Source organism: Panthera tigris, chromosome B2, assembly GCF_018350195.1.
Source record: "Panthera tigris isolate Pti1 chromosome B2, P.tigris_Pti1_mat1.1, whole genome shotgun sequence".
Taxonomy (NCBI): domain Eukaryota; kingdom Metazoa; phylum Chordata; class Mammalia; order Carnivora; family Felidae; genus Panthera; species Panthera tigris.
This window is the reverse complement of record NC_056664.1, coordinates 87,710,155-87,733,142: the sequence shown is the minus strand read 5'-3', so window position 1 is coordinate 87,733,142 and position 22,988 is coordinate 87,710,155. Positions and strand designations below refer to the sequence as shown.

Sequence of the window (22,988 nt, the reverse complement as noted above, 5' to 3'; positions counted from 1 at the left end):
TGGGGAGAGGACTAAAGTCTATCGATTTGGAGGAATGGTACTAGACAGAGGTTCTTGTTTTGTTTGTTTTACTTTATCCCATAATGCAAAGGTGTTTGTTTTTGATTGTCTATGTACTTCGTTTTCATTCTGACTGAGCTATGATATGCTGAGTCATAATGCAGGCAGGGCAAGATGTCAATTTTGCTTTTTCACTCGAGTTTTTTTGTGACCAGGAAATAAATTATTTAAAATATATTTATTGTAGGCCTCACATAAGTGTATTTAGACTATCTGTTCTCAGTATCCTGGAAATTTTGAATCCACCCTGCCTGCCCTCTCTATTATATTATCATATAGTATTTTATCATTCCTATTATAAGATTAACAGAAATAAATATTATAATAGCTATGAATTAAAGTATCATTTTTTAGTAATGCTATTGTAATAATCAACTTGAAATTATATTTTATTATTTGGTCCATCAAGAAAAGGATTTAAGAAGTGCCTACCTGAGTTCAAGGCTCATCTAGCCCATTTAATAAGTGTTTGTTAAATGAACAAAATTTCATAGAATGCTTCTAATAGAAACGTATTAGAGTAGAAACTTCCAGAAGATAGGATTATTTCAAGGAATTTAATAGGAATACTTACTCAAGGACATTCTTCCACATAGAGTTTTCACCATTCAAGATATTGACTGATGAGATATCCAGGAATAAGGAAGCCCTACTAAGCTGATACTAGAAGTTTCCACTGAGGTTGTAATGACAAGTCCTCAGAAAAAACTAGCAAACCAAACAGAGGAAGAAATGTGTATCACAGAGCATCTTAATGCTCAGAGGAAATTGTGTGACAGTCTTGGATTTAGCCTTCCTAGAGACATTTGAAAATAGACTTTTCATGGAGTGTTTCAACTAAAGTTGCCTTCTTTGTTTTGTCATCAATTTATTTGTAAAAAATAATTCTTTATGCAGCAGAAAGTAAGTGGTAAGTGGATGTGTGTAGGAAGAGAGCCTTGCGATGATTATATTTGTTTAAGACCAAATACCGTATCAGCCAGTGAATTTATCATAAACTCTGTTTCTGAGCTTTTACATTAAAAAGCTATCAACTTTTTGGGCAAAGTTGGATGAAAGGCAAATAAGACCACTAAAGGAAACTATCTTAATGCATATGGAAGAGAAAATTCCTGTTTTTGTGAAGAGAACCAGTGGTCATCCTTTCAAACAGACCAGAGTACTTAGGTTGTAAAGGTCAGAAGTCTCATTGTCATACCAAGACTGATAACGGAAAGTTATAGAGGCAATTTTTGGTTGTCACGCTAATTGAGGCACATTTGGCATTTTATTGAATAGAAGCTATGAATGCTAGAAAACCTGCGAAAAATAGCCCTGAGTCCCACACAAGTTTTTAATGTTTTGCCAAGATATTTATAAAGATGTGAATGGTACCTAGAACCTACATCAGTTTTTATTTATTTTTAATTTTTAAAATCTATTTATTTTTGAGAGAGAGAGAGAGAGAGAGAGAGCGCAGGGGAGGAACAGAGGGAGAGGGAGACACAGAATCCAAAGCAGGTTCCAGGCTCTGAGCTGTCAGCACACAGCCCAACATGTAGCTCAAACTCATGACCTGCAAGTTCATTACCTGAATGGAAGTTGAAAGCTTAACCGACTGAGCCACCCATGTGCACCTTATTTTATTTAAAAAAGTGGGTTTTTTTTTTAAATTTTTAACCTTTATTTATTTTTGAGACAGAGAGAGACAGAGTATGAATGGGGGAGGGTCAGAGAGAGGGAGACACAGAATCCGAAACAGGCTCCAGGCTCTGAGCTGTCAGCACAGAGCCCGACGCGGGGCTCGAACTCAGACTGCGATATCACGACCTGAGCCGAAGTCGGATGCTTAACCAACTGAGCCACCCAGGCGCCCCTAAAAAAGTGTTTTTAATGTTTATTGTTGAGAGGGACAGAGTACAAGCAGGGGAGTGGCAGAGAGAGACAGAGGGAGACATAGAATCCCGAAGCAGGCTCCAGGCTCTGAGCTGTCAGCATACAGCCTGACGCAGGGCTCTAACTCACAAACCATGAGATCATGACCTGAAATGAAGTTGAATGCTTAACCAACTGAGCCAGCCAGGCACCCCTCCTTATTTTATTTTATTTTTTTTTATATTTATTTTATCTTTGAGAGAGAGACACAGCTTGAGTTGCAGACGAGCAGAGAGATGAAGACAGAACCTGAAGCAGGCTCCAGGCTCCCAGCTGTGAGCTGTTAGCACTGAGCCCGAAGACAGGGCTCGAACTCACAAGCAGTGAGATCGTGACCTGAGCTGAAGTCAGACACACTTAACCGACTAAGCCGCCCCTCTACGTCAGTTTTTAAAAGAAACTCAAGCTGTTATTTGTATAGTTTTAACATAATAGGAACTTGCCAGATATTGGGCCATTATATAAAATGATGGAAGTATGCCCTTCATTTATTCCAGACTGATAAAAGTCAGTTACCATTTCACAACATATTTCATACCTAGGGCAATGCTGCTCATATTGCATTGCTGCTATAACACATTTGAATGAGTCTACCTTTCGTAGTTGTTGCTTTCCATACATAGGAGCAGGCATATGGCCACCAACCACTGATAGAGCCTTACAGAGATGTAACTTAAAGAAATGCGGAGAGACTGACTCTCAGCATAGCTGAAATAATGTGCTATCATGTACTTCTTAATCTACATTCCAATATAGGTATAGCGATAGAAGAACATGCTCCCAGAATACAGTTTATTGTAGTGCCTGGTGCTCTGATGGTTTCACCAAAAAGACTCTGGCTCTTTTCTGGCTTTTTGCTATTGTATCCCCTCCAGCATTTCTCTTTTCTATCTACTATTCTGGAGCAGAGTTGAGACTCATGTTCCTGTCTTCATTGCCTGTCAGCTTTCCTCCTCTAGCAATTTATATAAGCTGTCTCACTGCTTCTTATCCAAGTGCAGGAAATACTTGAAGAGGAAGACAGCATTAATGGCCAACTGAATCTTCAGCAGAACCTTCCTGAATATATGTTGCCTAAGTTTGCATGTGTTCCTAAGAAAAAATGTGCCAGTCAAAATATTAACCACCATCACATTGAATGCAATTAAGTTTTCATATTTTAAGAAACATCTTCCTAGTCTTCATTATATTGTATGTATAACGCAATATAACAATGCATGTAAATTACTGAGCACCGGACCTAGTATAAAGCAAAAGCTTTGTCAATTATTGTTATTATTCTTATTAGTATCAACCATCTCTTGTTGTTCGACTACATATTTAAGATAAAATCACCCTGCAACTTGATGCGTATCATCTCTTAGTTCTGGCAAGTGTCATAAGGAAATGAAAGTTGTTTTAGAAGAAGAACGATAATATTTGTAGGTTTTAGTCATGAATGGTTGTTATAATAAAGTGGGGATCAAAACTACATATATGTTTTAGGTAGTATTAGCTTCTTTAATTCTTAAGATAAACTTTTAAATTCTTTCCTCTGTATATAAAAAGACAAAGTAAGTTTTCAAAGCACCCAAACTTGTTTCTAAATTGTATATATGGACTACATGATAAAGATTTACAAAACACTGTAGAAGAAATGCAAACTATAATGTGATGGGTTTTTATCTTAGAGTAAGGGTTTGGTTCTGGTTTTGATTTTTTTCTTAATTTATAGTGTGATTCAGAGACTTGCCAATATTTTTTTTTTCTTTTTGTAATAGTCAGCCTTCTTGGTGACAAATGGCCCTGACTAACAAAGCATTTGTCAGCATCGGCAATGGGTAAGTTAAAGTTCTCTTTTACACTAATGTAGCGCAAGAGACACCATATAATTAGGACTGCTTGTTAGCCTAATCGGTGTGCACAAATAGACTTTTCTTTATTGAAACATCTTTGGTGAGACCTTTAAATGACCCTTAAAGTTAATACACATCTAATTTATTGTGAGATTTCTCAAAAATAACTGAAGTGATTTCAAGATATTCCCAATCAAAATTCTTTCTGGATAAGAGTATCAATTATATCTGGAATTATCCATGGCCAGATGTGGCCCACTATTGTACAGAGGGGCTCAGAAAGACTCAGAATTTTGGAGTCCCCCTTTTCCAGGAGACTGACATCACTTAAGTATAAACAGATCATTGCCTACTTGACCACAGGCTATTGCTACAATATGATGCTATGAGAGTTTTGAAAGGGAGTTGTGGGAAAGTACAATAAATAAATAAGCAAAATTTCCCACATCCTGCTGAGAATCTGACAAATGGAATCAATGATTTTCAAGGTCTCTGCAGGCCCTGAAAGTCTGTAATTGTGCTTCTGAATTCCTGGAATTTTGGAATTCTTGGAAGTTTTCCATGTCACAAAATGGCGTTTTAATATGCTTTTTAAAAGAGGACTCGTTAATGATCGGTGATAAAAACATGGAAAAATTGTCTTTCGTATAGGTAACTTCCCCAAAGGGTAAAAAAAATTCAAAGGAAAATTTGCTCATCAATTCAAACATATACACTGCATTTGGGGCAAAAAAATTCCCCTTTAAACAAAGATGAAAATATAATTGAGATTATTTCCTCATAATACTTTTTAACTATTTTTGACCAATGGCGGTATTTGAATAGTATGCTATATTTTTCCTTCACTTGTCGCAAAATTAAATTCAAGTTTCAGTCCACTTTTTATCATATTCATTTCCCATTTGTAAGAGTTAAGAGCTGCTATATCAAGCAGTTTTCATAATGAGGATGTCCTTAAAATATGAATTATATTCATCTGTCATGGAATAAACATTAATTTTTTAATTGGTATCTACTCATTATATCTCTTATAAGATCACTCTGTTGTGTGGATTATATCTGCCAAATTTTCTATAATTTTTGATTATTTAACAATACATAGTGTAAAGACAGTGAGAGTGGGTTTTGTGGCCAACATATTAACTGTTCATTTAATAACGACAATAACTTAAAATCTTGATTTGCTTTATAATTTACGAGTCAGTTTTATATTTGTAATATCACTTTAAAAATTTGTTACCTTAAGGAATGGATTTTTTTCTCAAATTAATAAGATTCTTATGTCAAGAAAACTGCCAATTTTCTGAGTCCAATTCAGGATTTTTTTCCAAATGCATTAAATTATTTAGAACAAGTCAATTTTAAATTAAATAGAAAACTCTGCAGAATGAATCACAGGTTCTCTCCTTCTATACATATTAAACTTTTGCCCTTTTTGAAGACTACTTCCATCATTAAAAATATGTCTTATGTGGAATCTCTTTCGGTATCAGGGCAGGAGAAGATTTTTATAAAACTTTTTACCACATTAATGATGTTTGTAAAAAGAAAGAGAAAAGAAAAATGAACCTGGTCACTACTAGCTTAAGATTCTTGTTTTCAGTTTAGCATAATGCATACAGATCAAAAAGAAAATCATAATAAATTAGCTTTAGAAGTATACTCTGCAAGAATTCTTAGTTCAAGTGTTAGTGGATTATGTCTATTCTGTAACATTTAACAACAAAAACATGGTGCAGTATTTTGTTGATTATGCCAAAGCAAGGGTTTTGAGAAATCACTGGCTTTTTCATATCTTTAAAGCTTGCCCTATTCGTGGGAAGGGGAAAACAAGAAAGGAAACATTTGCAAAAAAAGCCACTTTGGTAATATCTGAGACAACACCATTCTTATTTCCCTGGGATTTTATTTCATTCTTGTAGGCTTAACATCTCACTGCATGAACAAAGAAAATATCATGTGAAAAGGGCTTCAGGCTAGCTACTTCCAAAAGGATTCAACCTTCCAAGTGCTATCAATATCATCCATACACCCACACAGTTAGCACTTTTGAATACATTTACTGAAAACCATTAATAAAGCAACAATCTTAGTCTGGTTCTTAACCATGTGTCACAGTGAAATAAGTTCATGTAAATCTGTGAACTGCACGACAATGATCAAATTAACAGTCATTTCAAGAAAAAATGCCCCTCAGGCTGAAAAATAATTAGTAGTCTCTCACTATCTTTTCCTCCTAATAAAAATCACGATATTATTGTTGACTGTGCTAATAAAACACCTCCCGTGACCCTGATGCAGCTTGATGTAAAATGTAAGGACTGTTCTATTGTGCAGTCTCACACATGTTTTATTAAACATTTCCATTTGGCTCTTCATCTGGGAACACAAGGGCCCATAGAAGCTGAAGAACTTTTGTCACAGTGTAATGTGACTCTCACTTGTTTATTGCTGCACTTAATAAAACACCCACTTTGAAATTCATTACCTTTGAAATTTAACTTTTAACTGCATAAACTGAATATTCAGAGTTTTGGGTATGAGCAGGAATAAGAGCAAGGGGACAGAAAAAACAAACAGGGGAAATCCATTTAGTGCATAAAGCAGCCCCAGGTTGGCACATACATTGCCATAAACATCAAGTCTGGGATTTTGATTTTTAGAAAAACATTGTATTGAGAAAGTCATAATGGTCACAGGTTGCTCAGCATATTTTCCTTTTGGTTATTTATATCCACTCCACAACTACTCTTGAATGCTTCCGTACAAAAGAGTACTGCAGGGTTACGAAAAAGATATATAAGTCCTGTCCTCAAGGAGCTTATAAAAAATATGACAAATTGGATTTTGGTGCAGAACTGGATGATGAGCTAATGTTGGTTATTGATGCTTCCAAAATACAAACTGAGGATGAAATGTCAATTATCTTTAAAAAACAAAACAAGATAGAGAAACCTGACAAAGTCAGTGAATTAGTGAATCAGAACGTTGGACAGCACCTGTATGTTGCTATCACAAATCAGGAGAAACCTGGTTTCAGAAATCAACACAATTCAACAAAGGTTTTTGAACATGGCAACGAGAGCATGATATCGTCATTTCCCTCGAGTAGTTTGGAGTCCGGTGAAAGAAAATTCATGACCATAACTAGTTATAATACAAACCAGGATATGGAAAGGTGTTCAGGTGACCATTTACTCTATAGCAGAATGTTTTTATTAGACTTTTATAAATTCTTAGAACTATACCTTTGAAGTAATGAATAATACATATGTTCCATGGAAAAAGCTGGGCATCTCAGGCACACATAATTTTAAGGTAATTTCTAATTTTTAAATACTATTAGAACACACATATAAGTTGACAACAGATACTGAGCAATTAGAAAGAGAGAACAAATATTGAGCTTACAGGAAATATTACAAGAGTATATGAGAAAAAAATTTGCAAAAGCAAAGGAAGTTTTGTTTTGCTTAATTTCTATTATGGAAGGGGCATCTCAGCACTCCTCTAAACTCCCTTTTCTCAAAGTGTGCTCCATGGAATACTCTGTTAAAAAATGTTCTGAAGGTCCAGTAAGTTTGGAAATACTTGGTTATGCCAGGTTAAATATCTTTAAGGACTTTGATGTGATTGCATGGATTGTGAATCTCTAAGACAGAATGTTCCTTTCATAGAACATCTTAGGGACTATAATTCAGTAGAACAAATCTTGGGCATGCTGTAGATGACAACAAGAGCAAACTCGCAGGCCCCATTCCTGCAACGTGGGGTCTACAGGTCTGGATTTTTAACACACTCTCCAGGTGATTTCAGGGTAACTTCCTGGCATCATACCTTGGACTGATATTTGAGAGTTTCTGATGCTAAAGATAAAACTTTGTATTTATTTATTTTTTAAATGTTTATTTATTTATTCTTTGAGAGAGTGAGAACATGAGCAGGGGAGGGGCAGAGAGAGAGGGATGGAGAGAATCTCAAGCAGGCTCCGCACTGACAGCATGAGCCTGATGCATGGCTTGATCCCATGAACTGTGAGATTATGACCTGAGCCGAAATCAAGAGTCTGACGGTTAAATGACTGAGCCACCCAGGTGCCTCTAAAGCTTCGTTCGCATTTAGGTATTACAAGTGAAGTAAGGTTCACAAATACTAGTTTCAGTATGATGGTGGATGTTAAAACACTGTTTCAGAAAGCTTCTCGATGGGCAGAAGAAAAGAAATGCTTCCAGAAACTGTCTTCTGTTGAAAGACGAAAAATTTTCCATTACTTGAGTTCTGCTCTCCTTTGCATCGTAACAGTGTTGACACTTGTGAGAGAATAAGGAAGGAATTCCTGAATGTAACCTAGTGTTCAAGAGATCCGGCTGGTTATGTTTAGCACAATTATCATCTCCCCTGCTCATTGTTGCTTGCAGCATAGGCTTTTAAAATCCATTCATTTATTTTTACAAAGCAAAATCACCTTCTATCTCTCTTCTTTTCCTGGGCTGTAAGTAGCCAAGTGCTCATTAAAGTGAAGCAAGAGGAAGGGAGGTATATCATTGCCTTAGATATTACAAGGTGCTTGATGTCCAAATATTAACCATGCCACCCTGCGTCACTTCTACTTTATAAGATACACAAGCTGTTTTGATAAACTGTTTCTGCTCTTTGAGCCTTGCAACTTAAGGTCCATCAGGGAGCAAGCCCACAAAGGTGATAAAGAAAAGCAGATGGAACTGTCAAAGCAGGCCAAAGGCAAGAAGCAAAAGAAAAAATGTGTATTTTCTGGAAAAGTCAAGTCCATAAATTAAATTGTTTTTATCTACTGCTCTCCCAAAAGATGTGATTTTTGTGACCAACGTTGTCCACAGCATGTAAGATGGTACTGGCACTGATCTTTCTAAAAGAGCGAGCGTTAACGCCACTACCATTAGGACGATCCTATCAAAGAATTGTGGGGGAAAGAAGTGTAATTGTCTTAACAGTTAGAGTCTTCCATTCTTCTTCTCACATTCTATATTTACAAACACTGATAAAATTATAACCTCTGTTCAGGTAATTTTTGTCCTTAGGAATCAATGTAATTTAGAGTTAAGGATAAATCAGTTACAGCACAAAATCTGGTATCTCACCTCATTTCTTAAAATGATGTATTTTATTTATTTATTTTTTTTATTTTTTTTAACATGAAATTTATTGTCAAATTGGTTTCCATACAACATCTTAAAATGATTTATAATGGCTTTTTAAAGACGCACATTTTTAAACTGCTCCTTTATTTATAAAAATTATTTTTGTGATGCACATTTCTAAATCAATATGCATCAGGGGACTGAACCTTTTGTTTTTAAACATTCTACAGTGTATATAGGAAACAAAAATTCTGGCTCACGGTAGCCCTGTGATGGATGGATGAATGAACAAAGCCAAGTGATACACATAAATACAATTTCTCCTTCAATTATTCAAGTTCTAGCTGTGAATATGATCTTGATTTGCCACTATGATGTACATGTTTATGCTTAAATGTTTAAATTATGTTTAAATTATGCTCGGATGTAGTTTTCCTGTTGTAGTTTGTCTATATGGCAAATCATTCCCGGTCTTAGTGCCTTAAAGCAACACTTTAGTTTCATTTCTCATATTTTTCTAAATGAATTGAACACAGAAAAATCTGGGTAACTCTTCAACTGGGCTTTCTCATGGGTTTGTAAACAAATGGTGGCTGGCGCTGGTGTTATATGAAGGTCTGATTGGGCTAAACATCCAAGATGGTGGTCAGTTCATGCTGGATGTCACTTGCGAGCTCAGCTAGAGCTGTTGACCAGGGCATCCACATGTGGCCTTTCCATGTAGCTCTCTCATGTAGCCTCTTACAGGTTCTGAGAGGAAGCATCATAAGTGCAGTATACCAAGCAATGCAGGGGAAACTGCAAAGCTTCTTATGACCTACTTTGAAAATCCCAGGATCTCTCTTTGTACCATTCTATAGAAAAAGACAAGTCGCTAAGCCCAGGCAAGAAGAGGGGAACTAAATTCCATCTTCTGTTGTGAGAAGCAGTGTACACATACAGAGAGTGAAGAAATTGATGGTATTTAGCTTGAACTATCACAGCTTTTTAGGGGTTCTACTCTCTTCAAAGATGCACACATGTCTCAAAGTTAAAGTGAAAAAATTCAGTGAAAGCACTTCTGCCTTTTGATCTAAAGAGGCCCCAAACCATTTCACTGTCTCTGGGTTTATCTGCACTTGAGGCAGAGGAATAGTAACAAAACTCACGAATGGAACTTCTATCATTTCAACTGAATGTAAGTATTGCCAATAATTTTATGCCCTGCCATCGAGGTGGCAAGTATGGCAAATATTTAATAAACTCTGAAACACCAAGAAAAATAGTTACCTTTGCTTTACCCAGAGTAACAGACTGCTGAACAAAGTGGATGAGGAATCAGATTTCTTATTTCATTTACATCTCCATGGAGCAAATATTAATAATCCTAGTTTGCAAATGAGGCTCAAAAGGTTAAGTGATTTTTTTTTTTGCTTTAAATTGCACAATTAATGAGTAGTAAAACTGAGATTCCAGCCTAGAGACTGCGCTTTTTTCACTATACATGCTGCTTCCACGAGAAGTGAATAAACACTGTGTAAACCTGTGGAAGAACTGGAGGTAAAAGAATGGAAGGAAGGCAAGAATTAGATGCAGTAGGAGCTGGGGATCACCGCACTGAGAAACTTTTGTTTTCTGCTTAGTTGTTCCAACAGATATTTTCTACAACCCTATACCGCAGTGATTGTCTTATAGCAATAACAGTCTGGGAAAAATTAAAAAAGAAAACAAAGGCTTAGATGTGGAGAGCGGAGGGGGAGAGAATAATGCTGTGGGGGTCATGGAAGCAGCAGCCGGGATGAGGCGCAGAGTGGCTGGAGATGGTGTGTGGGAAATACACTGACAAGGGAAGAACAATGAGATACATGGAGAGATGGGAGAGGTGACCCCTTCTCTCCCTCAGTGCTCTCACCCCTGCTGCTGAATAGCCTTTTGGGCCTGTATAGAGCTTGAGGAAGACTGTGAAAGAAAAGAGAAGAACATCCATGCTGCCGGTTGCATGCCACTCTGATTTTTTTCTCTTTCCACTGTTTGAAAACAAAACAAAACGAGACAGCATGCCCATAGCAAAATGAATTAATTTAAAATTTCAGCAACAGCAAAGAAATATAAGGCAGCAAATGAAACACACTACTTCCCAATTATACAGTATTTTGTTTCTGTTCCAGAATTATGTTTGTAGCTCAATCTTAAAAACAGAGGGAAAATAGTATGAGTCGCAGCTACTTTATTTGATTCATTCTATTTCTCTAAACAGTATATAATTATTTTAAAATAGAGTTAATTTTTTTCCTTAAGAAATCACTTTGACAAAATTACAAAAAAGAAAGGAATATAATGAAAGTGTTAAAAATCACTTATTATGCTATTATTCTTTACAACTGATTTATATATGTTAGTAGTTGAGAGTCTAATTGAGGCAAAATATTGTTCGGAAAGCTTAAAATCTCAGCAAAATCTGCCTCCTAAAAAATCAGGCCAAATAGGCACTTTTCTGTTACATATTTTTGAATAGATTCATATCTTTTAGGGGTTAAGTGGTCTCAAATTATTTTTGATAACACTGATGTACATTTCAATCCATGAGAGAAAATTGCATAGTTGAAAGGATACCAAATTTAATGCCATTCTTTTTCTAATTCTTATCTACGCATTCATCTATATCCATCCCAGCTATTGTGAATAATAACCGCTTACTATTTTATGATCCATGTTTTTTGCTGCAAAGTGCACAAAAGTAATTAAGCCAAATTGAGACAATTATAGAAATACACTATTCGATAACCAAGTTGCCAAAAAAGTTTTACTGTACCCTAAGGAGGCAAAAAAAAAAAAAAAAAAAATGCCTAGACAGCAGTAATATCATTCCACATGTTACATTTATTCCTGCACGCCAGCCAAGCTCAAATTAATTGTACTGACGAAACTTTTCTTCTTGGAGAAAATTAAAGATATGCTGTTGTCAACACTCGAGCACAACCTTGGCGACACTTAAACGCAGGGAAGGGTGTGACATCCTGGCCCGGCTGCCTTGCGCTAATTAATCACTCTGGTATTTAGGGCCATTCAAGCAGACACATTAATGGGGAATAATTAGTGTATCTTTGTTCCAGCTCAGCTTTGCACACCAGACACTCTTGGGGAGAGAGGGGAGTTTGCAGAGCGTGAGCCATTAGCACGTGCATAGTTTCACTTCTGTTCAGCAAGTTCTTCTGAGATTGAGAGAGAGGCCAAATTAGCAGACGTGTGACTGGGGTTAGGACACCCTTCTGGAAAGAAAGACCTCTGTTTGGGTCTCAGCTTTCAGAAGCAAGTTGTTAATCCAGATACTGAATTTCATGAAATACAATTAAACCTCAGGGAAAAAAAAATAATAATTTCAGGAACCAAAACCATGTCTTTTCCAAAGTATAGTGAATATACCTATTTTTCTTTATATTACTTACGTGTATTTATAGATCCCATAGATAAACTCAACTGGCAGAAATTTCACATTTTTCCTTATTACTGTTGCTTTTGTGCATTTTTATTTAAAATGGATTTTTATCAACAAATAGTATTTATAAATTTTGTAATTAAATAGTGTAGACCATTTAACCTCTCTGCAGTTAGTAAGAACTCTCTGCAGATACTCCCTATGGCCATAAAACTTAATTTGTTTCTTCTGATAGGTATCAGAGTAGAAAATTCAGACAAAGTCTCCATATACAGTGTGACCACCACAGTACTGATTAAATTTTGTCTCATTTTATACTGCTGACTAGCTTCACTGTGTACTTTGACTCAGTTAAGGCACCATTTCTTACCTCATATACTGAAAAACTAAAAATTAAATGTTGACATTTACTAGATTGAGAAACTTTCATGATTTTGTCTCACTACAAATAAATCAGAGAGAAAACCAACTGATTCATCAGAGCTCAGATTCTCCTGGATTAAACACCAGCTTTACTTTAATACATAGCTTTCTTCCCTCGCCAGACAAAAACATCCGATTTTTCCACAAATAATACTTTGAACACCAGATTTTACTCTGATGCTAAACTATTTCTGAGCTTTTTACGAGTAACAGTTTGCTATATAAAGAACTAATCTAAACACACTGCAAATAATTGTGTGAATATATGTATATACATTCACATAATCACACTTATTTTAATACCATATGTGTGACTGATCCTTAAATACTTTTTTTCATTTTTCTGCAATTTTTGTATGGGAGGACTTTGATTATCTAAGTATGTTTGCTGTGTTCGATGACTACTTTCTACATTTCATTATACCTAGCGCTCTCCAGCTTTGTCCCTTAACAGTCAAGGCAGGAGTGATTGCTGTAGCAGCACAGAGAACATTCCTGCAAATTCCACACCCACTGTAGGAAGGTGCAGACCCCTGATCCCCTCATTTTCAGAGGGCAAGGGAACCACGTGGAAGGGCAGGCCTGAGAGGGTGAGGAGCTGATGCAAAGGGAGACCACACAATGAGAAGACAGACCACACTCCGGACCCGGCTATCAATCCTTTAGTAAGGAAATTCCACCACTGAAATACAAAAATGAAATGAGCGTGGGGCATCTGTGAGTGGGTTTAGTCCTATTAGCAGCACATCATATAATGTAGTATAAAGGAGGAATTTCCTCAGCTGGGATATATCATAATTTGGGATACTGTTTTACCACATCCACCTTCTAGGCTTTATAAATCCAGGATATTGTTAGGCATAATGCTCTTGAATTTGTGCTGGTGGAGAGGGAGGGGGGGAAAAAAGCCAATCACAAAACCACACATTCTTGCAATTTCTTAGAGGCGAGAAATGAATCTCTCTTCAGTCTCCTCCGAGATACTAAATTACTGCCTACGATAAGCCCAGATGCCATTAGAAAGGCTTCCATCCTGGGAGTGGGTCCTCCTAGATCTTTGAAGGTGCCTAATCCTCATTAAAGGCAAACCCTGGGCGTAGGAGGGGCTGCGCCTGCATCAAGGCACCTGGCGATGACTAAAAGCGCTGGCCCCATGCGCGGCTGCCGCTGAGCAGCAGAATGTAATTTAGTCGCACCAGCGGGAGCAGGGGTCAATGATTTTATATTAATGGGGATCACGACAGTTCTAAGCTGTGGCGTGCTTTGAAATAAGTGTTGTACAAGGCGGCAAAGAGAGCTCGGCTGAGGAAATGAGCTGTGTCACTGTCTCCTCATGCCTTGCAGCAAACACTGGGATGTTTTTAGTTGCTACAGACTCTGTACCATCATAATATTTTATAAACAACAATTACCTATTTCACTTTGAAAAACTCAAGCTCTGAAAGTAAGGCTGCTAAAGATGAGAAAATTCCTTTCGAATCCAAATAGGGTCCACGTGTGTGGCCAGGGAATGAGCCATGGACGGGGTGCTCAGAGCTCAGAACTAACTTATATGAATAAGTTTACGTGTACTACGGGTAGTTGTTGTGCTATTATTAAAGGCCGATGTTTCGTTACCATACCTTGACAGGCTATCAAAGTGTCCACCCCTAAAACAAAAGAAATGGAGAAGGAGTTAGAGACGATGGTTTTAAACTGTGGTCAGTACTGGATCTTTGTCTGCAGCTGAAAATACTATTATCAGAACTTATCCAAAATTTCTCTAAAATATAAAATTATTCTCAAACATCTTTTCAGGAATACCAGGTTTAAACTTCACATTAAATTTTCAGCAGATCACTATTAATCTTTTTCCAATTAATAACTGGCTCTGAGGGCAAGGAATTATTTCTGTCAGCATCTCTGAGAGCACGGAAAAGAAGCAAAATAAGAGTTTTTCTAGACCTCAGGGATGGTCTAGGCGTGCATTGTATATAGAAAATAATACAGGTATAACGAGGAAGGAAGTTTAGATTTTGCACATTTTCAAAATTTCTTTTGAAGTAAACAGGTCAGAAATACCTGAGACAAGAGGGGTAAACATATCAGCTCTTCCATATGAGATTGATTAGGGGGAACTCTTTCATTAAGTGGATACCAGCTACCCAAGAGTTATAAAAACATTCAGCTGTGAAAAAGTTGGATATGATGATCAAAAAAAATAGTCTATTCTTATAAATTTCCACTCAGTAAAACAATTAATTTTCAGTATTTCTCTCATGCACAAGAAGAGTCCTGGCTGGTTTTTGGGGTAAGTGAACCACTACTGGAAAACAAAGTGGTACCATAGGACATTGAATTACACATCATCTGAAAAACACTTTCTATAAAACACAATCCAGGTTCAGCTAGCTTATTACAGATATACTTTCCAAACATGATCTGTGAAACAATAGTGCCATGACAGATGTTTTGTGCAAAAGCTCTCATACATTCAGATAAATATATAAAGATTCTACAGTCAGATATGTTTAAGAAACACCGCATTGTATAAGAGTTTTTTTTTTTTTTTTCATATTCCTGGAGAACATCAGCATATTAAAGGCTCTGAGAAGTCCCGAAATAAAGATTCTCTTTAGTTTCCTTCAGATCTTTATCTATCCAACTAATTTTATTATTACATCCCTCCACCCCCCTGCCCTGAACCTATTAACATCCCCTTCTCTGAAACATACTTTGGGACATGCTGTATTAGAGTTCACTGAGTTCGTGAATATGAATTTTTATTAAGTGGGGCTAGTAGATGTTATCTCAGCCCCAAGTTTATTCCCTTGAACATAGGAACTGGTTAATGTAAGATCTGGGTTGTTAATTATCAGTTAATTAAAATCTCAGACTTTCAGAAAGTGCAATAATCTACGTGGTATTTATAAATTAATATGCAAAATAATCGGAGGGATATTCTTATTCCCAGGAACAAGAGGGCAGAAAACACTAGGATGTTTCTCTCTATAAATGTGAAGAATGAGAGTAACCAAAGATTGGGTTTTGATGTGGAGACCTAATTCATCATACTTCAAAATAATTTGGAATATGGAATGATTTGGATATTCCAAGACTGGAGGAGACACATACAGTTTTGTTGGGATAATCCAACCCAGAACTGGGCTAGGTGAATGGGGCACTCATGCATAAAATATAGGGGACAACACAAAACTCAGTAACCAAGATAGATAATATTTTAATCAATATTTAAAAATAAAATTTATACAAATAAATCAAAAATAAAATATCAGCATTTTAAACAAAGACAGGATTAGTGTTACAGATGGCTCAATACAGCACTGGGAATAAGAAAATACCAGGAGACAAATGGCAGGAAGAAAGAGACACTTAATTGGGAGTCCAAATTAGTTCTGATACTTTCTGCTAGTAAATAGCCATATACTTTAGAATAACATATTAATATACCATGTCTCTGTTTATTCATCTAAGGAGAGAACAGAATTTCTTAAACTGTTCTGAGAACAATTTGTTCAATGAGATGTTAATAGGTGTTCAGCAAAAAACAAAGACGGGTAGTAATTTTGATATCAACCATGTTTGAGAAAAGCTGTATTGAATTTGGTCAGATTTCTTTGCTACAGGACTTCCCAGAATTTTTAACATTCTAATATATTTTGTGACGGTCTTATTAGAAAATAGAGTACACAACAAATAGAACATTTATTATCATCTTGCACAGATTATGCAAAATGTTAAAACAAATGATCAAAGTTCCATGGCGCCTGGGTGGCTCAGTTGGTTAAGCGTCCAACTTTGGCTCAGGTCATGATTTCGGGGTCTGTGAGTTCGAGCCCCATGTTAGGCTCTGTGCTGACAGCTCAGAACCTGGAGCCTGTTTCAGATTCTGTCTCCCCCTCTCTCTGCCCCTCCCCTGCTCACACTATGTCTCTCTCTCTCAAAAATAAACATTAAAAAAAAAATTAGAAAAAATGATCTAAGTTCCCTCCTCCCTGTAAAACTTTAAAATTCTAGGGATTTTTTTTAAAGGTTATGTGTATACAGGAAATAGGAATTTAATTCAAATTAAAACTGTATTGAAAAAATACTTTTAACTGTGTTTACAGAAATCTATGTTTCTACAAACATTTATAGCATAACAAAGTGACTTCATATTCAAGTTCCCTAAAACAGAGGACCTACATGTCTTCAGCAGCCAAAAATAAATGTTATGGTAGATTAGGACTGAAGTCCTAGTACTGGAACCTTACAAAAGACATGTGAAGAATGGAAAGTGAACATTGTAGAAAAAATGACCACCATAAGTAGATGAGAGTATGTGGGAAATGTTATTTTATGGGAACACATATTTTTTTATTAATTTTTTTTATGTTTTTACTTTATTTTTGAGAGAGAGACAGAGTGCAAGTGGAGGAGGGGCACAGAGAGAGGGAGACAGGATCTGAGGCAGGCTCCAGGCTCCGAGCTGTCTGCACAGAGACTGACGTGGGACTTGAACTCACGGACTTCAAGATCATGACCTGAGCCGAAGTCAGACACCCAACTGACTGAGCCACCCAGGCACCCCATGGGAACACATATTTTTAAAGATGCTTCAGTATATGAAATTTAAGAATCAGTGTTAAAAAGGACTGTCAGTCATAAAGCCCCACATACATATGCACAAATAAACAGACACAAACACGTAAATTATATGTATTTGAACATGGGCATTAAAACTTGAAAGGGGTATTTTTTCACAATTGAATAAATTTATTCTCTAAAAATAATACATTTATTTATTTATTTATTTATTTATTTATTTATTTATTTATTTATTTATAAACTTTTCAAGTACAAACCTCGAACATGTGAAAGACATTCTAAGGACAAATATAACAGGATTGCTAAACCCAAGCTGACTAAAAGTGTACTCACAATATAATCCGGCATAAAAATAAATAAAATTCTCTATTATCACAATAGCAACAATAATGTACACATAATAGATTGTGGATGAATCAGCTATTCTAATTCTAGTTCCGAAAGAAAACAATGATTCATTTAAAAGTCGATGTCTTGTCTGGTGTCACATTGGGATACTGCTGATTCCAGCATTAAAATATAAAGCATCCACTGAAAAGGGTATTTTTTAAAACATATAAAAATCCCTATACTCAGAGGTGATAAAATAATATCACTCAAGAAATTATCAATGACTTCCAAAATGCTTTTGAAAAAAATGATGAAAAACAGAACTATGGATTTAACAATACATTTAGCCAGGTTTTTTTTTTTTTTTTTGAGAAGCTTGTTATCAAGTAGACTACTAAATATTGTACAAAGTGCCTCTTCAATCCTGTGTCCAAAACAAATTACTGAATTGGAATTTTCATGAATCTAATAGATATTATTTACCTTTAAACTTTGTGAGAAATGCAGGTGTTTTCTTCTATAACTACATGCCAATATTGTCAACCTATGACTGATATATAACATCTAATGTTTTCAGCTCATTCTCTTAAACCCCATTTTTAACAACCCTCGATTCCAGAGGACCTGGAAGTCAATAATCTATTGACTCGACTAGATTTTTATGGTCTTCATCCTTGTGTCCCCACTCACCTGTTTACACAGCTTACCTTCCTTAGTTCTATTTACTCCCCCACATACACTTCAAATTCCCTCACTCCTTTTCAATTCATTGTAACAAATAGCAATACAACCAAACTGGTTAAATCCAACTCCGTCTCTTCTGGCACGTACATTTGTACTGAGTATGGCTGGAGAAACACACACACAGAATGCTTCCTGAACTCACATTACATTTATAATCACAAACCTCAACTGTGTTCTGGGTGCTCAATGGTACTCTAGTTCCATTCACTCTCTCCATCACCTACAATGATGATTTACTCAGATCGCCTCCTCCTACAATTCTCCAGTATTTCCTCCCTCATGTTCGCTCTCAGCAACCACCCTGCTTTCTATTTCACTGAGAAAACAGAAACTTATGCAAGAGAATTTCCACAAGCTTATTGAATTTTCTTAATTCTGGCAATCTGCTTTTGACTATATATTCTGCCTTTTCTGCTATTACTGTGGAGAGTCTTGATTTGATCCATTGTTACCTCTTTGCCGTTATCACCTGTCCCTTCCTTTCCACTGCCCCCAACCCAGCTCATTATGTTATAACCACATTGGCCTTTCTGTTGCTCCTCCACAAAACGTAGCATGTTCCCAACTCATGCCTTTGAACTGCTCTTTCATTTGCCTCTAATAGTTTTAGCTTGAATAGTCACATGACTTGTTTTCTTCTTTCCTTCAGGTCTTTAGTCACCTGTCACCTACTCAATGAGCAATTCCCTGAATATCTTGTCTAAAATTGTACATACGCAGGGGAGCCTGGGTGGCTCAGTCAGTTAGGCGTCTGACTTTGGCTCAGGTCAAGATCTCACCGCTCATGAGTTCGAGCCCCACGCCGTCTCTGTGCTAAGCTCTCAGAGCCCAGAGCCTGCTTCAGATTCTGTGTCTCCTTCTCTCTCTGCCCCTCCCCTGCTTGTGCTCTCTCTCTCAAAAGTAAATAAACATTATAAAAAAATTTAAAAAAATAAAATTGTACATACACACACACACACAGACATACTCCCTCTATCACTACTCTGGTTTTTCTCCGCTGCTTGTATCATTATCTCACATACTACATACCTAAATATTATTTTCTTTGAAATACAATTTACATATTATTTTGTTTATTATATATTTCACTTATTTAGAGTGTAAGCTCCACAAGGGCAGGTGTTTCTTCTTTGGCTCTATTCACTGCTGTGTCCCTCACACCTATAATAGGGCTGGAACATAATAGGTGCCTTGAAACATACTTATTGACTGATGATTTCATTTGAGTTTAAAGCAGTCATCTAATTATAGTAATTAAATAATTCACTCAATATACAATATCCTACAAAGCAGGGTTAGAAACAATATAAGAGATCCTCAATTATTTTACTTTTGTATTGCCTCTCAAGTTTTAGGAAAATATGATCTTTTGCAATACAAAATTTCTATTTTTACATTATCAAACATGCCTATTTATTCTTTTCTGGCAACCGGATTTCCATTTTTGTTTAAGAAGGCTTCTCATAGAAACCCAGGTTGAATATGTAATCTAAACTATATGTGGAGATTCTTTTTCAAACCATTTGGAATTTATTTTGTACATGCTATATTATAGCAGTCCAATTTATTGATTACTTATCCTATCTATATAGACTCCTATTTATTTAACCTCCCATATACAGCTTAAATCATTTTATCTAATTCCCATAATAGTTCTGTTTGGATTCCAAATGCAATTTCATTAAACTTAATAATCAATATTTAAAGAATTGACATTTTTACCATACTAACTCAAGGCTAATAAAAGAGTTGATTCATAATTCTCTAGTTTATGCTCCTCTTATCAGGTTTTGGGTAGATTTCTGTTGCTGCTTATATTTTGTAACAATTTCAATCACAATGGAATTGTATTCCTGGGTATGGATAAAATTCAGACATAAAACAATCTTTTTCTAGTGACTCTTCACCCCAATTTTATAAATTATTAAATATTTCACATATATAAAAGAATGCACAACCAAGCTAAAAAAAATGAACCTTTTTTTCCAAAAGCATTTGAAACTCCCTGTATTCCTTTACATGCATAACTAACCCTTGTCTTCCAACTCAAAGGCATCCACTTTCCCAAATTTTGGATTTATTAATTTTATGGCTCTTCTCATAGCTTTATGATGTTTCTACTTATGGGTTAGATACATTGCTTAATTTGAAATGGATTCAAACATTGCTTAACAGGAATAATACCACATGTATTTTTCTGCAACACAGTATTTTTCAGTGTTTGTCACTCATATTGTTCTGTATATCCGCAATTCTTCAAGTTTTCACTGAAGTATACTATTGCACTACATTACAATTTCCTTAGGCATTTTATAATCATTCTCTGTGGATAGATATTTAGCATATTTCTAAATTTTTGTCATAAATTATAATGATGATTTTGCTTTTACAAATAATTATTTGATGAATATTATTTTATATGTGCCCTGGTTGACAAATGTATATATCCATGTAACTTCAAAGTCAATCAAATTATAGAACATTACAATTTCCTCAGAAAGTTCTCTCATTATTCTTTTCAGTGACAGCCATTGCTCCGATTTCTATTACCATAAATTAATCATGTATGTTCCTGAACTTCATATAAATTAAATCATACAGGCATGCCTGGGTGGCTCAGTTGGCTAAGCATCCAACTCTTGATCTTGGCTCAGGTCATGGTCTTGCAGTTTGTGGGTTTGAGCCCCATATCCAGCTCTGTGCTAGAATGCAGAGCCTGCTTGGAATTCTCTCTCCTCCTCTTTCTCTGCCACTTCCCTGCTCATGCTCTCTCTCTCTCTCTCTCTCAAAATAAATAAACATTAAAAAAAAAAGAAACATATGGTGATGTAACATTTAAAAAGAAATCATACAAAAAGTATTCTCTTTTATGTCTGGCATTTGTATGTAGCTTCATCTTAGCTAATAATAATAACAATTACAACAATAATAACAATAAAATAATAATAATTTTAAAAGATTTTTGGAAGTTTCAGTAATTTGTTGCTTTTATAGTGCTGAGTAGTAATCCACTCTGTGATTATATCAGAATTTGTTTACAAATTCACATATTATGAGCCATTTGCTGATTTCAGGTTTTAGATATCATGAATAAAGCTGCTACGTATACCCTTGAACAATTATTTTATGACTATGTTTTTAATTCACTTGGGTAAATACATAGGATTGGAATTGTCAGATAACCTTCCTAGGTAGTTCTACCATTTTACAACTCCTGCCCCCAACAATTTAAGAAAGTACCTATTGCTCTGAAACTTTGCTAACAATTGGCATTATTAATCTTAATTTTTTGATGTTCTAATGACTGTGAAGGAATGTCCCATTGGGCTTTAATTTGCATTTCCCTGATGGAAAACAATTTTTGATAAAATTTTCATATTCTTAGCAGCTTGTACATCCTATTTTGTGAAAGGTTTGCTCAATATTTTTAAAACTTATTTTAAAGGGTAAAAGCCTTTCATTTTAAAGGATTATGGTTTTCTTTAATTTTTAAGTGCATTTTACATATTTGAGATTCATATCTATATTTAACCCAAGTCTATGTGTTGGTTTCTATTTTGTTTAGAGTATATTTTAAAGAACAGATTTTTTTTGTTTATTTTGAAGTGCAAATATTTTGCACAGTATGCAGTCCATGATGTCATCAGAAATGAAAGTATCTGTCATATTTTTCAAAGGTAAATCTTTATTTACCTTTCTAAATTATTCAGTAGTCATGCCTATTTTTCGGAAATTTTGTATTTTCAGGGACACTAATTATCCTTTCTGTCATATATTTTCATGAAGCTATACCCGGTGTTATCTCATAATTTTATACCTATGATACATAAAAGTATATGCATGTTATATATATGTATATATTATGTTATATGAAATAAATATGTAGTTATCTCTTTTACATTTTTTAATCTTTTTTTCTTTTACTCACTTTTATTTTTAATAAATCCTATGAGAAATTTCCCATTACATTCCTTGACTTACAGTGGGATTGCATTTTGATAAACCCCATCATAAATTGAAAATGCATTTAATGACACCTAATGTACAGACCATCATAGCTTACTAGCCTACATTAAACATGCTCAGAACACTTACATCAGCTTACACTTGGGCAAAATCAACTAACACGAAACCTATTTTATAATAAAGTGTTAAATATCTTATTGAATTTATGGAATACTGTACTGAAAGTGAAAAACAGAATGACTGTATGGGACAGAATTACTTTAAGTGTATCAGTTATTTACCTTCATGATCATGTGGCTGCCTGGGGGAGCTATGGCTTACTGCTGCTGTCCAGCATCACATATCGTTCACCCTGGAAATTATCCAAATTCAAATTTTGAAGTATGGTTTCAACTAAATGCCTGTTGCTTTCTCATGGTAAAGTTGAAAAATCCAAAGTTAAATCACTGTAAGTCAAAACTCATCTGTATATTGCAGATGTTAAGTAGTCTTGATTTTAAATTTTACTATTTTCTGTATTCTACTTTCTTAATTTCTATTTTTAACTTTAGGACGGTCTCTTTCTACTTTATTTTGCAGTTTTTTTTAATTTGTAAA

At 35.4% G+C, this 22,988-nt stretch overlaps 1 long non-coding RNA gene across 1 annotated transcript in view; it reads right to left on the bottom strand.

Annotated features, from left to right (window-relative positions):
• LOC122238692 overlaps positions 1-22,988 on the bottom strand; it is a 163,628-nt gene that overhangs the window by 119,055 nt on the left and 21,585 nt on the right. Inside the window, exon 3 of the long non-coding RNA XR_006217755.1 lies at positions 14,387-14,413. This is a non-coding gene — a long non-coding RNA (uncharacterized LOC122238692). The remainder of the gene's footprint in view (positions 1-14,386; positions 14,414-22,988) is intronic.